Source organism: Rhinolophus ferrumequinum, chromosome 22 (assembly GCF_004115265.2).
Source record: "Rhinolophus ferrumequinum isolate MPI-CBG mRhiFer1 chromosome 22, mRhiFer1_v1.p, whole genome shotgun sequence".
Classification (NCBI taxonomy): domain Eukaryota; kingdom Metazoa; phylum Chordata; class Mammalia; order Chiroptera; family Rhinolophidae; genus Rhinolophus; species Rhinolophus ferrumequinum.
Window position 1 is genome coordinate 31,601,002 of NC_046305.1, and position 15,083 is coordinate 31,616,084.

At 40.8% G+C, this 15,083-nt stretch overlaps 1 protein-coding gene across 1 annotated transcript in view; it reads left to right on the forward strand.

Annotated features, from left to right (window-relative positions):
* Nucleotides 1-3,287: 3,287 nt before the first annotated feature.
* Nucleotides 3,288-15,083, forward strand: part of TLCD4 (TLC domain containing 4) — a 64,916-nt gene continuing 53,120 nt past the window's right edge. The window contains 2 exon segments of the mRNA XM_033092317.1: nucleotides 3,288-4,077; nucleotides 4,243-4,347. The gene's annotated coding sequence lies outside the window, so the exon portion shown is untranslated.

The following is a 15,083-nucleotide window of genomic DNA, read 5'->3' on the forward strand; positions in this document are numbered from 1 at the left end:
CTTGCTGGAGAGGAAATGGGGCTGTGTGGGGGAATATGGCTGGCGCTCAGGGGTCTTGGTCAGACCAGCTGAGAATCTACCTGGTAGTTTCTATCAAGGAGAATTTTAAAATCTGAGACTAGAACCATACTTTTCATTGTGGAAAATAAATCCCCACAAGATGATTTTTTTTAGAAAAATTAAAACTAGATTGTCTTCTTTTTAAAATAAAAAGCTTCTTAGTATATTGCAAAATATAACAAAAATATTTTGAAAAGAAATGGCAATGGGTAATTTTTTAAAACTGTTAATTACTAGAGGCAAAAATGTTTTGTTTTTACTAAAATGCAAAGAATGCAGGCCTCAAGATTAAGTGGAAGATCTGAATGCAGCATATTTGTTTTCTATATAAATAATAATCGTAACTGTCATTCTTGATGCTTCTAACTTCTCATATAGAGTGTCTAAAACAGGAATTTCAGTTAGTGATGAACATAATTTAAATGTATGGAGTGGGTTGGTTTATAGTAACATCATTGCATGAACAATAGTCATAGTAACATTAGGAGGAGATCAATTTGGGACATATAAGGGAAATATGTTTGTATATTAAAAAATAATGTCATGAAAAATTGTTCTTGATTTTTCTTTTTCTTTTTAGGATAGTTCATATGTTCACTTGAATTTTCACTTACTGTATTACTTTCATTAAAAATAAAAATTATATTTTCATAATTTATAACATATCAATTATAATTTACATTAATTATAATTTCTTCAGAATTTATAATAGTTTATATTAAATTATGTTATAGGAAAAAAATCACACAAAATAAGATAAGCGAAAAGAACACAAAAGACATAGAATCTCACTCCCTCAGAGATAACCACTGTTAATATTCTGAAATAGTTTCTTCTTGAAAAATTCTGAAAAACAAATGAAAGTACTTTTACATACTCAAAAAACCTTACAAAAAATTCTTGATACACTGTAACTACCAATAAAGAAAAAAGTCCTATCTGAGGTTATTCATTTGTGACTAAGTCAACTTTTCTTATCAAAATGTTTTGGTGTCATTTTGGTTATCTCTTCACTAATGGAGAAGATTGGAGAATTGAGGCAGTTTTCTAAAATGCTTTAATTATCCTGTTGAGAAAGAAGCAACTTTTGGTTTCAGTTTCCCAAACAATTATCTCTGTTTAGAAGTTTAGGAATTTTTGGAAGCAAATTTATGAAGAAAATTTGCCTCAAAAGAATTTTTGTATTTTTTTCTCTTTAAGCATGGTTGCATAATTTATTTTCTCTGAACTGTTTCTTTGACTGTTTTAATGAACAAAAAACATAAAAAGTGCAATTTATTTAGATACATTTAAAATGCAGAAAAACTTCAGATAGTAAGTACAGAATCGGGGGAACTGTCCTTGGAAAGGGAGTATTGGTAAAACAAAATTAAAATTTTTTAAAGATTTAAATGTGAATAATGAAATGGATATTAAAAAAAAATTAAGCTGTATTAAAATATTAAGGGCAAGTATGCAATTGTTATATTCTTCTACCTCCTAACGTCATTGAGGTTTGATTAATTTGAAAATTTCAAAATTCAACTAATATTTACTGAATTCCTTTCCTATCTCTCAGGCCTTGTCCTTGATGTATTCACTTACATGCTCTGTATAATTTCAAAACAACCCTGAGGATTTGATGATGCATTTGTAGAAGCCTAACCTGAAGGAATATTGTGGAACATAAGAGTATACTGGAAAAAAAAAAAAAGAGTATACTGGATTTCTGTGGGTTTACTTGGCCTTGACCACTGCTGTGGGTGTTAGAGAATATGCATATCAAAGATAATGATGGTGCAATTAGGAAAAAACAGAGCAAATGCCAGCCCCTGGAGATAAGCATAGGTGCAAGTGTGGAGGATGTAGTCTTGATGCGTGTTCCTGAGGTGATATGTGCAATCTGTACTTGCAGGGCTGACCCCACAGTTGTGCATATACAACTGCCCAGCCCGCGGAGAGTTATGAAGTAGCTACATGAGTGCATAAGGCAGGTATGGGGCAAGCCAAACTTGTCAAGGACTGTGCACGTTGTGGTCAAAGGGCACCTGTGCCCTGGTGTGTCCTTAGAGTCTTGGGAAGAAAAAGGGGAGCATGCACTTTTGGGGTGGGGCTGCAAGATCTTCCTTCTTGCTTGACTGTAGGGTTTTGTCTTTTCTAAGTCAGGCTGAGGTCCATTTGCCAAGACTGGAGTCTTCAGAGGTAACTATGCATTATTATCCCCATTTTACAGATGAAGAAATTGAGCCCAGTGAGGTTCAATTAGCTGAAGTATGTGTGTTTGTGTGCATGTACAAGTAATACACAGAGGGTGCCAAAAAAAATGTATACACATTTTAGGAAAGGGAAAAACTATTAAAATGGTAATACTTAATATATACCGATAACGAAAGATGAATATGTCACGTTTGACTTCTACAATTACAAGAGGTGCTCAAAGTGGTTACCATCAGCGTCCAGACACTTCTGATTACAGCGAACTACTGTTTGAGCAACATTGACCAAAGTGTCCACTTGTATACATTTTTTTGGTATCCTGGGTATGTATTAGGTAAGATATATTAGCTCTATTGATAGATATTTCTTACAAATAACTGTCCTACGTTAATAATAGTGGTGTTTACTAAATAATTACCTAGAATTTACCTCTTTCCAAAAAAGGATTTGTAATCACTTTTTGTAAATTATGACAGCCTAACTATACCTCTTCATTATTTTGTTTTATTAAAAAACAACTTTATCTTGTTGATCCAGAACACTTGGACGTTTTTGAGCCTATATTTAGCCCGTCAGAAGAGCTACTATTTAATGGCAAACTTTATGCTCTGGGCAACTTGAAATTCAGAGCTAGCACCACAAATTCAAATCCTACTTCCCCACCCTGACAGCAGAGGGGCTCCAAGTGTAGACCGAGTGCTGGCGCATTCTCCACGGTGTTTTTCAGACCCTCTGAGGAGGCTGCTTGGAGAACGTGCCTCTTGCACACACGCCCCCTATCCTCTGTAGAAAGCACCTGCAGCCCCAAGCAAGAACGCGGAGGGACCGGCCTTCGGCCAAGTCAGACGTGGCCGGAAAAATCAATAATTGCGTCGTCCTCTCCTTTCTGATGATGAAACCATACGCTTCTTTTGGGCAGGATTTGGGAATTTAAGGCACAATGTAAACTCATAACCTGAAAGGAATTCTGGTGACGTGGCGAGCCCAGGTACTGACCAGTGTGGAAACAGACTCAGGTCGGTCCCCACTTGCGGGCTGTTACTCGCTTTGTACAGCCAGGCACCGTCCGCTCTTTCCCGGGTGAGGGTGCTTTTCTAGGATTTCCACCGCCCGCCACGACGGTCCTCGTTTCTGAATCCTTCCCGGGACCCGGGTTCGAGCCCCCCAAAATCGGCCCCGCCGCGGGCCGCGGGCCTCGGGGCCCCGCCCACTCTGGCAGGGGCTCGAAGCCGCGCGGAGCCGGAGCGGGAGCCGGGTCCGCCGCGGCCCCTTTAAGGAGCCGCGCTGCGGTAACCCGAGCCCGCAGTCCGGGCGCGGCGGCAGCTGGATCTCCGGGACGTCTCCCCGGCTCAGCGGAGCATCTTGCGGGCGGGCTCTCGCCGGGGCCAGCCCTCGGGCCTGGCCGCAGGACCGGACTCCTGGAACCCGACCGCGCGCAGCCGCCGTGCTCACGCTAGTTGCCCCGGGACGCGGCACAGGTGACGCCGTTTTCAGGGCTTTGGGAAGAGGGCGAGTACATTTGGCCCCGCGGGTCTCCGCCCCGGCCTAGTGCGGCCAGGGCTCTGGAGGCCGGGGGCGTTCCACGAGCGCGGGGCTGTGGCGGCGCCGGCAGGTGCGTGCGGCGGCTCAGCATCTTCTGGCCCGCCTCCTGCTCAGGTGGGGTCCTGGCCCGCAGCTCCTGCCCGCCCGGACACCTCCGTGAGTCCCACTCGCGGGTTGCCTGGAGTGCCTCCTGGGTCTCAGCTCAAACGGACGGGTGCTTTGGGCATCAGGGAAAACCTTCTTGGTAGAAGCCGGTACACAGTCAGGTGCATCAAGTGGGTAAGTCTCCCCCCTCCACCTCTCCCTACTAAATAAAAAGGAAGCTTTTATTCACCGTGGCGGTGCTCAAGTGGGTCTCATCTTTAGCCACCGCGTACTAAGGAGTCTAGCGCAAAGGAACTGGGCGCAGAGTCGGAGGCTGACACATTGGGTTTCTGTTTCCAGCTCTACCATTGTCACACCGGGCAAGTTGATTAAACTAAGCGCCTCGGTTTACCTGGCCATGAAATGGGATCCATAATGCTAGCCTTTTCGTACAGCCCCAGGAAGGTAGGACAACCTCGACGAAAACTTTGAGTTTTTATCTAAGTTCATGAAAGGGTCGCTGTTACTGGCCAGTGTTTTCTTAGTTGTGCACATCTGAGTGTTAATGTGGTGCACACTTTTATGTGAAACTATAAAATTTTTCTTCAAAAGTGATCTTTAACGGTGTTTAAATTAATCTGATAGCAGTTGGGGGCAAGATGGAAAAGTTTGTATGGATGTTAGGAGTTGACGTGTGCAGTAGGAAAAAAAGCTTCCATTTTAGTAAAATCTTTACTCAGTCATAAATGGAGTTGAGAAGAATGGATCTTGGATTGTGTGTGTTTTAAGAGATACTGCTGTGTGAGCACATAATATAGATCAGGCTGCAGCGTCCTCTTTGTGTAGTCAGTTAAGGTAATAGCCGTAGAGAGTACCATTTCTCTTTCATCTGTGCTATATGTCAAGTAGAGAATTTTTTCCCCTTGTTTGTTTTTTCCTTAAATTCTAGGGGTGAAACTAAATGAGAAAAGTGTATCCCTGCCAGCTAGAAGATTGGAAACAACGACAGGAGGAATCCCAGATGTTAGTGTATTTGCCCCCTCCTTCCTGTGCCATCAAATGATCCATAGGATACTCTATTTTGAGGGTGCTTCTTTTTTCCTATCCCTGCAATTCCTTTGGCCACATTACCTCCCTCCAGAGTTCGAATCTTTACTGTGTGATCTTGTATGAGTTTTATCTGTCTAGAGCTGGATGTCTCATACCCAGCTGCTCAGCCAGTCAGAATTATTTGCGCTGTGAGCTATTCCTATTCCTTTCACTCTAAGCCTACTTTACCATGTTGGAAGGAATAGTGACTCTGCAGTTAAAGGCATGTACTTGGAGTACCTAGGAATGGCAGTATCAAGGGGCTGAAACTTTATAGCAAACTTCAAAGAAGTGGGATTTTCTGAATGGACCCTGGAGAATGGCTGCAAGAGTTGGCCTACTTTTTCCTTCGTTTTCTAGAATCTCTATTGGAGAGAGATTCATTTGATTATCAAGGTAAATGGAGGCTTTGGGAGCAGGTAGCTATCAGAAATCTAACTCAGTGCTACACTGATTAAGAGTTCCCAGCATAGGAGTGGGGAGGCGAAAGTGGTGACTTGGGAGGGGATGGAGGACCCTCCCAATAACAAGATGACCAGAGAGGTAGTAAAGGAGCCCTGGGGAATAACAGAGCTGGTATCCTAGGTGTGACTTATTCGTCTGTCCTGTTCCCTTTGAGGGTCTAGTGCAGCTGGCCTGTAGTTCTACACCTGTTCACTCTCCTCCCTTGGTGCTGGGAAGGAGATCCAGCATTTATGTCCCTCTCTCAAAGCTGACATTCCATGTAGGGGAGGTGGAACTGAGCAGTTTAATTCCTAAGAAACCTTCAGATGCTGGTGTGTCCCCACACACTTCTTCTCAAATTATTGTCCTATATTTACAGATGAAGATGGCTGAGAAAAGTCCATAAGAAGATACAGAGAACTATTTTTTTTTCCCTGAGAGGAAGATAGTGAATTAATTGGGTGAGAATTGCGGGCGACTGAAAAAGGGCAGGCAGGACTGGGGCGGAGTTGTGCTGGACAGCTTGTACCCTTGTCCTTTGGGGAGGAAAGGATGCCTCTGCACTCATACCCTCACTGTGTTGTGCTTTCCCTCTTTCCATTTGCCTTGTGAGAGGAGGAGTATACCAGGATGAGGTGGAGTGATCATCTGCTCTCAAGGATGGGAAACAGACTTTAGGTCAGCATTAGGGATGAGCTGTGTTCACCTGGTATGGGTACCAGACACTGGGTGGGTTATCCCTGAGAATGCGTTACATCGCAAAAGCAAGGTGAATTGTGTAAGAAAATCGGAGGCATTTCAGAGTGATTTTGGTGGTGTTTTTTCTTGTTGGAGATGAAAGGTAGCTCACAAAGAAATGGAGTCCTACGGCTCTGAATTTTGTTATTCATAGTGAGACAGTTGGATGTGCTACAAGTAATTCCCAGACCTTAAAGAAGACAGGAGTAGCAAAGGATTTTTTTTTTTTTTTTTTTTTTTTTTTGCTTAGAACATTGGTCTGTTCAAGGAGAAGGCAGTCCTGTGGACACATGAGAAGAAGCTTGTAATCACTGTAAAAGGCTTAGGTTTGTGAAAACAGTTGATGAATAAGGCAGCCAGAAGTCTGTTCAGAGCTTGAGCCAACATGAGGAAAGGAGTCGCTGAGCAGTGGGACCAACAGCAATGGGGCGGTCTGAGTAGATGGTGGATAAAGCTTGTCTAAAGCAGTGTTTCAGACATTTTTGGATTACATCACAGGACAAAATGCATTTTTACAGCTGATGGATGTAGGCCACGTCTACTTTTATCAGCCGGATTGGGAGCAAAGGGGCTCCTGGTGCAGAGAGGGTTAGGTGGGTGGCTCATAGCTTCCCATCCAGCTTTGAGAAGTTTGTGCAGAAGAAAAGGGTGGAATGTGTTATTTCCAAAGCCCATTTGCTGATCATACTTGTTAGGAAGTTGGTTGCTTGCCTCACAGGGAACTGGAAAAGCATAGTATTCTCATTACATTTTATAAAAGGGTTGGATTGTCAACGCTTCCTTAGACATCTATTTCAAGATCTACAATCAAACTGGAATCACCACTCATAGATTTTGAGATTGCCAAAAAAGCTTCTTGGAGAAATAGGCAAGGCAGCACTCAGCATCTTTGAGTGAATTCTAGTATTTGTGCACTGGAGTTAATCGAGGCTAGAGTTTCTCTGCAGGCCTTTGGTTTCCTTTTTATAACAATTAATATCTGACTCCTACACCTAGCACACTCACCCGTGGGCAAGAATAACAAAGCCTGGAGGAAAATGTACACAGGTATCAGAGTTCACCCAGTTGCTTGGTTACTGCTTGCTTTTATCATCCACATGCTGACCTAGTTGGATCCTCCCATTGACCCGGCCCTTCCTTGTCTGATTTTCTTACCTTAGCTGATGTTTTCAGAGTTTAACTTTACCTCTCCTCAACTCTCTGATCTCTATCTACTGCTTTCACCTCTGTTTTCTCTGATATTATCTTGAGCCCTGGACTTATGGTGTATGCCTGCTTATTCCTAAGGAGCCCATGTTTGGGTCTCAGCCTGTGCTGTATTAGTGTCCACTGCATCTTGCTGTGGCCACCCTAGAAATAACTGTACATTGATGGGTTCATACATTTGTTTTGATTTAACTTTTAAATTTTGGGGACATGGAAAAACGATCTTGTCAATTTAATTAGCTTTCTCCAAATAGGCCTTAAAAACTTTTAAACAGTACATTTTGAGGCATAGAAAACTTCTGTCTATTTGGTGTGTATTTATTTGTGGAATAGGAGGAAGAAGGAATTTTCATTTGATGAAAAATTTAGAACAAATTTAAAAAACCATTTACAAAGTGTTACATTTTAGGGACATAATTCCTTAAACTAGTCTTGCTCAGTAAACTATTTTGCTCTAAAACATAAAAATAGTGAGACAATTATGAATTGAAATGCTTTATAATTTGTTATATGCTATTTTAAAGACTTATAAAGACTACAGCTGTGCTCCAATTGAGAACGATTCTTGGCCTTTTCATATTTTAAAAACCTGCAGGAGTGTTACTTAGCAGATCAGTTTCTTACATGCTTTGTGGAAGAATCAGGGCAAGATAAAGGTTGTAGGATGGGAGGCTGAGTTGTCTGAAGGGAAGGCAAAACTGCTCGGAGTATATCCTCGCTTAGTATCTCTGAACCAAACTCTTAAGGCATTGGCCATTTTTGAGGATTTGAGAATGCTTTATAGCCTCAAGTCTCTAAATGTTTTCTTCAGTGTTTTTTTAATTTTAAATTACAAAAATGAAACTTGCTCACTATAAATCACATTACAAACAACCAATACTCTTCCCTCAACTCCCACCTTCTTCAGTTTCACTCCCAAACACAATCAGTTACCAGTTTTGGGGTTATAGCCCTTCCGATCTTTTTCTCTACAAATGCCAAAATGTGTCCAGTTATGTATTTATGAAAAATTTATGATTTCACAGCCTACTGTGTTTTTTCACTCCACAGTATGTGATGGGCATTCTTCTGTATCGGCTTGTTCATTTGAATGTCTGTATAACCTGTGATGGTGTAGCTGTATGAATATATTTAACCATTTGCTTATCATTGGACCTTAAGGTTTCTTCTAATAAAGCTGTAGTAAACACCCATGTACATGCATCCCTTCACATGCATGGGAATTTATTTTGAAGGTAAAAGATAACATGGTAGACTGCTTATTTTATAATTCAGGTAACATAGTGCTATCAAGATTTGCATATTCTATCATTTAATTCCCCAAATAGTCACTCAGTAGTAAAAACATAGCACTAGACACTAGGAATTTCAAAGTGTGGTAATGTGCAGCTCTTGTTATAAAGAGGTCCCTATCTAGAGTAGGGGGATGAGGCATACACGCTGACAATACTATCTTTAGTTTTATTTATACCCTACTTTGTTCCACAACCAATTTGGAATGGCTTACAGAGATGCATACAATGTGACAAGGTAAAGTAAATTTAGAGTAGAAAAAAAAATACTCTTATTTTCCTCCATCAAAGGAAAATAAGATGGAGGTAGGAGTTTGGTTAGTGTACTCTGAAGTACTGTTATCTTCTTCCTGGAAGTGCTGGTGATAAGCTTTCTAGCAGCCAAAGAGAAGAGGCCAACAATCTATCACATGCTTCAAGATGTCTAGGAGAGAAACCAAATTGGAGAAACCCAGCTAGTCCTGATTCTAGGAGCGGGGAGAAATTTCTCCTTTGGATTTTCATCAAGAAAACACTGCATTTACAATGGCCAGCATTCTCAACGACACTCCTCATAAAGTACAGTAATTCTAGTGCCTTTGCTTCCTGAACCATTTCACATTATGTTCCTTGTTACTGGCTAGGGGTGTCATGCCTTGGCACTGCTCAGATTAGGCTGAGGTGTAAGTTCATGTGTTTAAATCAGAAACAGCTTTATGAGGACCTAAAGGGTTACATGACCAACGTAAAGAGCAATCTGATATTGTTTTGGACACTTTTTTCCCCCTAGGTAGTACAGAATATATCATTTTAATGGGATTTTTGTGAGTAGAACCTATTTGCCCAAGAATACTAGGCTTGCAACTAACAAACTAAGAAGTGAGGCTGTTTAGAAGGCATTAATGTATTAGAACTATAATAATGACTGAACAAAATATTTTCCTTAAAAAAAAAAAGAAAGAACAAAACTCTGCACTTGGTCCATGCAGAAAGAATGGTACTTGTTCACATGGATCAATTAACTCCACAAGTTAGAAAGGGTCAGAGCTACCATTCCAAGAAGTCTTCCCAAGCTTAAAATTGTTAATTGGTTGTAGAATGTGAGAGTATTACTAGGACTTAGGGGTCTATCGGCTGGGGTTGCTTGACCCAATTTCATAAACCTGGGAAAACGTTCGACTCCCATGAGCCACTGAAACTGAGCTTCCATGACCACATCCATTTAAGTCTTGCCTCAGGAACAATGCCCCAGACAGTTCTTTATTACCAAGTCTATGGGTCAAGCTTAGGTACTTTTATAGGATTTACCATGAGTTGAAACATGAAGTTTGTAGTAAATGTTAAACTTGTGACCACCTGAAGCCACATCTGATACTATTTACACATCACTTCACTAGCCTGTGAAGTGGTTCAAGGAAACATGTATGTTAGTGTGTTTAGATTTTTTGTTTACCTGATTGTGTCAAACCAGATACTGAATCAGGTAGCCAAGTACCATGTTTATTGGAAAATAGTGCAGTTGGAATCAATTTGAGGCAATGGCAGCCTTATGGGAGGAGATCAGAAGGGAAACCACTTTCAAGATACCTTGGGTAGAGTTTTAAGTGACCCTTAGGTATAAGGGTAAGGGCCACCTAGAAAAATTTAAAACTCCTTGCTGTCTTCTCATTTAAGCACCAAATTCCCCAGTCAGATCATAGGTGTAGACAAGCTTCAGGGGTTCTAGGTCAAAGGTTAAAAGGAGAGAAGTGATCACATTGCTGTACATACAGACTGTCCTATCCCTCTATGACTTGCCATTAGAGAGGTAGATATAACATTTCTTGCTTAGGAAAGGGTAGGTAGTAATCATAAGCACTATCCTTTGTTGAGTGGTGTTTTGATCTATTGCTGAATAACAAACTGTGCCAAAAATCTAGTGGCTTAAAACCATGATTTATTAATTCTTATGATTCTGTGGGTGGCTAGGCTGTTATTCAGTTGGTATAGGCTCAGTCATGTGGCTGCATCCAGCTGCAGGGTCAACTGGGCTGAAAGATGCAGATGGCTTGCCAATGTGGCTGGTACCCTATTTCCCCGAAAATAAGATCTAGCCAGACCATCAGCTCTAATGCTTCTTTGGTGCATTACAGCTGATGGTCCAGCTAGGTCTTATTTTCGGGGAAACAGTAGTTGGTATTGAGTGTTGCTTGTCAGCTGGGCAGCCTCAGTTCTCCATATGGCTTCTTATCCTTTAGTAGATGAGACGGTTTCTTACATGACAGTCTCAGGGCAACACCAAAGGAGAGTGAAAGGCAGATACTACAAGGTCTTTTGAGGCCTTCCTTAACTCCTTTTCCTACCCTCAGAACTGCCTAGCCTCTCTTCTGGTGTATTCTATTTGTCAGCAGGTGGCAAGGCCAACCCACATTCCTGGGGGGCAGAGACATGGGCTTCACCTCTGGATGACAGGAGTGACAGTGTCCTATTGCAAAAAATTTATGGCCATTAAATGATTTATCACAGTGGCTGCTGTGCTAGGTGCGTTTAACTCATCTCATTTAAGCCACAAAACCATCTTTACCGTAGGCCTTTTTATCCCCATTTCATAGACCTTGAAGGTCAGAGAGGTCATGTTCTTCTTTCCCAATGCCACTTTGTAAATACTGGACTAGGATTTGATTCTAGTCTCTCACTACCTGAATGGAATTTGTCTTAAGAACTCAACAGGAGGGAGAGATTTACTCAGTTGTTATTTAGCCCCTATAACCCCTTTAGTACTGTCTGTTGTTTCCTGTGGGGAGCAAGCAAACGAGAGAAATGAAGGCAGGCCAGCAAAGGCCTCCCTCAACCACTTCCCTATATTGTAGGGCCTTTCTCAGCGGTAATCAGATTGACTATTTGGAGACAAGAAGGACCTCTTTGTCTCTGTAGGTTCTGACTTCCTAGGTTGCTTGGCAGGTGTCCCACTGATTCCTTTAAAAAAAAGAACAAAACATATTTTTCAGTCTTTCTCTGTCCAGCTTTTCCTTGATTTCACAGTGTTTGGCAGAAAGCCAAGAGACGTCCAAGCCAAAAGGCTCCTTCTGTGATCCCTCTAGCAAGGGAAGAGCAGGGCTATGGAAACTAATTCATCAGAAGTTGGGCAGAACCTCATTTCTCCTGATTCCCCCAGGCAATGTGGCACCACCCAGTCCCCGCTTCTGCATCAGGGCTCCTCACTCACAGAGACCCCTTCTGAAGTTCAGAGAGGGTGTTGCGTTGAAATATTGATTTTCTTAAAGATGGGCCCTCAAATTGTCTAAGCTTCCAACCCCTTATTTTTTACTGTGTCAGGTTCTGTATTTGTGTGACCTTCCAATGACTCTTGTCTCCTGGCTTGAGACATTCTGGTTTATCCAAAATCCAGTGGCTGTCATTGGAACTCATAGGTTTCAAAAACAAAGACTTCTTTATAACAGCTTTAAGTAGGGCGAGATGCTAGGAAGCAACATTTATCAAGTAAATAAAATATGCCATCTGTACTCTGAGCCTGAATTCCATACAGAGTGAACTCCTGAATTTCCTAAGGGAGAATTTTTCAGTGGGTTGGGAGTTGGGAAGCAGCAGAGCAGTAGGGAAAGTTGGGGAAGGGAGGCCTTTTCCACCGTCAGTTCCCTTGTAGCCACACTTCTTGTCAGGCATTATAAAAACAAATCCAAGTCAGATAGTCAGTATAAAATGAAATAAAACTTTTTAAATAAGACAGAAAAAGTTGACATGACATAGATTAACTATATTAAATTAAATTTAAATTTTAAGATAATAGCTAGAACATGTAAAAACTAAATAAATGTAGACTAGGAAAATAAAAATAAAAATCTTGTTAAAATTCTAATTAAAATACCTATAATAGAAGGGATTACTGATCAAGTGTGACTATTTGGAGACAAGAAGGACCCTCTGATAACCAGGGGAGAAATTATTTCTTGAAAGAGCAGGAATTCTCAGGGAAGTTTCAGGAGATGGGATAACCCCCACCCTTGCTATGTCAGAATCTTCTGGTGGGGATTCTTGGCTATGTGAAAATATCAAGAAAACGATTTCCCCCCAGAAAACAAACTATAGAAAGGAAGACTACAGAATCTTCTTCACTGACAGGAATAAGCAGAATATACACTGAGAAAGTATTGCGTTTGGGGGAAAAGTATTGTGTCAGATAGGAATATGAGAGATCTTGGGAAATCTTGGATTAAAGAGATCTGCAGCAATATAAATTAACTTTCAAAATAGTTCTCTGAGTTGTGACAGCAAGAAGGGGCCACCCTACAGCCCCTGAGGGTGGATACTTCCTGCTGGCGGTGGGTGACTGGTACAGAGCCAGGTTGGGGAACAGTTTAGCCTCCTTCATGCCCTGACATCCTGTGATTGTAACTATTATATTGAATTCTGGGAAAAACAAAGACCAATTAGAACTGTATGAACATTCAACTTGAAGTATTTTATTCTTTTTTTTTTAAATTCTTTTTTAAGTTATAGTTGACATTCAATATTATTTTATATTAGTTTCAGGTGTACAGCATAGTGGTTAGACATTGATGTAATTTATGCAGTGATCACCCGATTAGTACGCACCTGGCACTATATATAGTTGTTGCAACATTATTGACTATATTCTCTATGCTGTACTTTACATCCTTGTGACTATTTTGTAACTACCAGTTTGTATTTCTTAATCCCTTCACCTTTTTCCCCCAGCCCCAAGTGTTTTATTCTTATCACTAAAACAATCTATAACCCAAAAATATTGTTTCTGGGAAGTGTCAGTGTCAGTTGCCAGGTCTGTAACTGGCAGAATCCAACAGTTTCTCTTTAGCTTGAATTCTGTTATATGCTCTGTTGAGAAAAGGTTGAAGGAATGCGAAAAATATGAAGGATACCCTTATTCGAAGTTTAGTGTCTCTTAACTGCCAGGGAGGAACCATAGAGGTATCTTTTCTATAGTCATGAGCAATTCCTTGTTAAATCTTAATAATATCATCTATTTAAGAAAGGGAATGTAACTTAATCATATTAATACAGGGTTCCTTAGCCTTTCCTGGTTTAGTCTTCATTTTCTTCCCATTGTCCCACTTAAAGAACAGTACCGTGAGTCGTGGAGGATTTGTAGAAGTTAGGCTGACTTTTATGCAGCTGGCTTCCTATAGACTTTCATACTAAGGCTAATGTTTCTTGAACTTGATACTCAGAAAAGAAAAGAGGTGGTGTTTTCTGCATGTAATTCTCCTAACTTAAAAAACTATAGCTCTCAATGCAGAATTTTAAAAAAAACAGCAGTAAAAACAAAAACTGTAACTGCAGTTAGCTGAGACCTTTGAATGCATTTCATTAGAGGCTTAACAGTTTTCATATAAATGAAATGTCAAATGTAGGGAGTGTGATTGTAAATCTTTATTAAGGTGTTTCAATGTCTCTGGTTAATTATTGACATGTAAGAGCATTTAGACAGATAATTGCAATGTACCACCCATATGGAAATGCAGACAAAACTCAGAATGGGTGTGTGTGTCGGGGCGGGGGACAGATATGCCTCTTTTTTGATAGGGTTTTTGTTTGTTTGGTTTGGTAAATATCTTCTACAGTCATATGTTATTTACAAATGATTCACAGTTTGCAAGTAGAGATTTGTTAAACGTGTTTGGGCTGCTGACGTAGATAAATCAATCAATAAGTACTTCTGTACTTGGTAAGAGTACGAAAATACAGAGCAGATTACAATTACATATACTCATGAAAACTTTGAAATGCATACCATGTGTTGTAAGAGTTTGGGATAGTCAAATCAAATATGTTGCTATGGTCTGGATGTTTGAGTCTGCCTCCCTCCCCCAAATTCATATGTTGAAATCCTGACCCCCAAAACGTGGTGGCATTAGTTAGTGGGGCATTTGGGAGGTGATTAGATCTTGAGGGTGGAGCTCTCACTAATGGGGTTAGTGCTTTTGTAAGAGATTCTACAGAACTCCCAGCCCCTTCTGCCATGTGGAAGAGGGCCCTCACCCACCTATTCTGGTACCCTGACCTCAGACTTCCAGGCTCCAGAACTGTGGGCAATAGATTTCTGATGATGTTAAGCCACCCAATCTGTGATATTTTGTTACAGCAGTGCAAACAGACTAAGACACGTAGTCAATACTAGTTTCATTTATAATATTGATGCTCTTTCCTTGGGACATTTGGAGGTAAGAATTTTCTTGAAGTCAGTATGTTTTCATGCTGTTAACATAGGAATGTCCAAACCTATAAAGAACTTTTATAAGGTTTTATTTGAGCCAAACTGATGACAATTGCCAGGAAGCAAACTTTCAAATGCTCTGGTGAATGACAGTTTGCAGTTTCTTTTAAACATTTGAAATTAAGGAGGGAAAGTAAGGAAGATTACATGGAGGTGGGAGAAAGCCAGGTAGGAATTGGATTATAGGATAGTTAACAAGA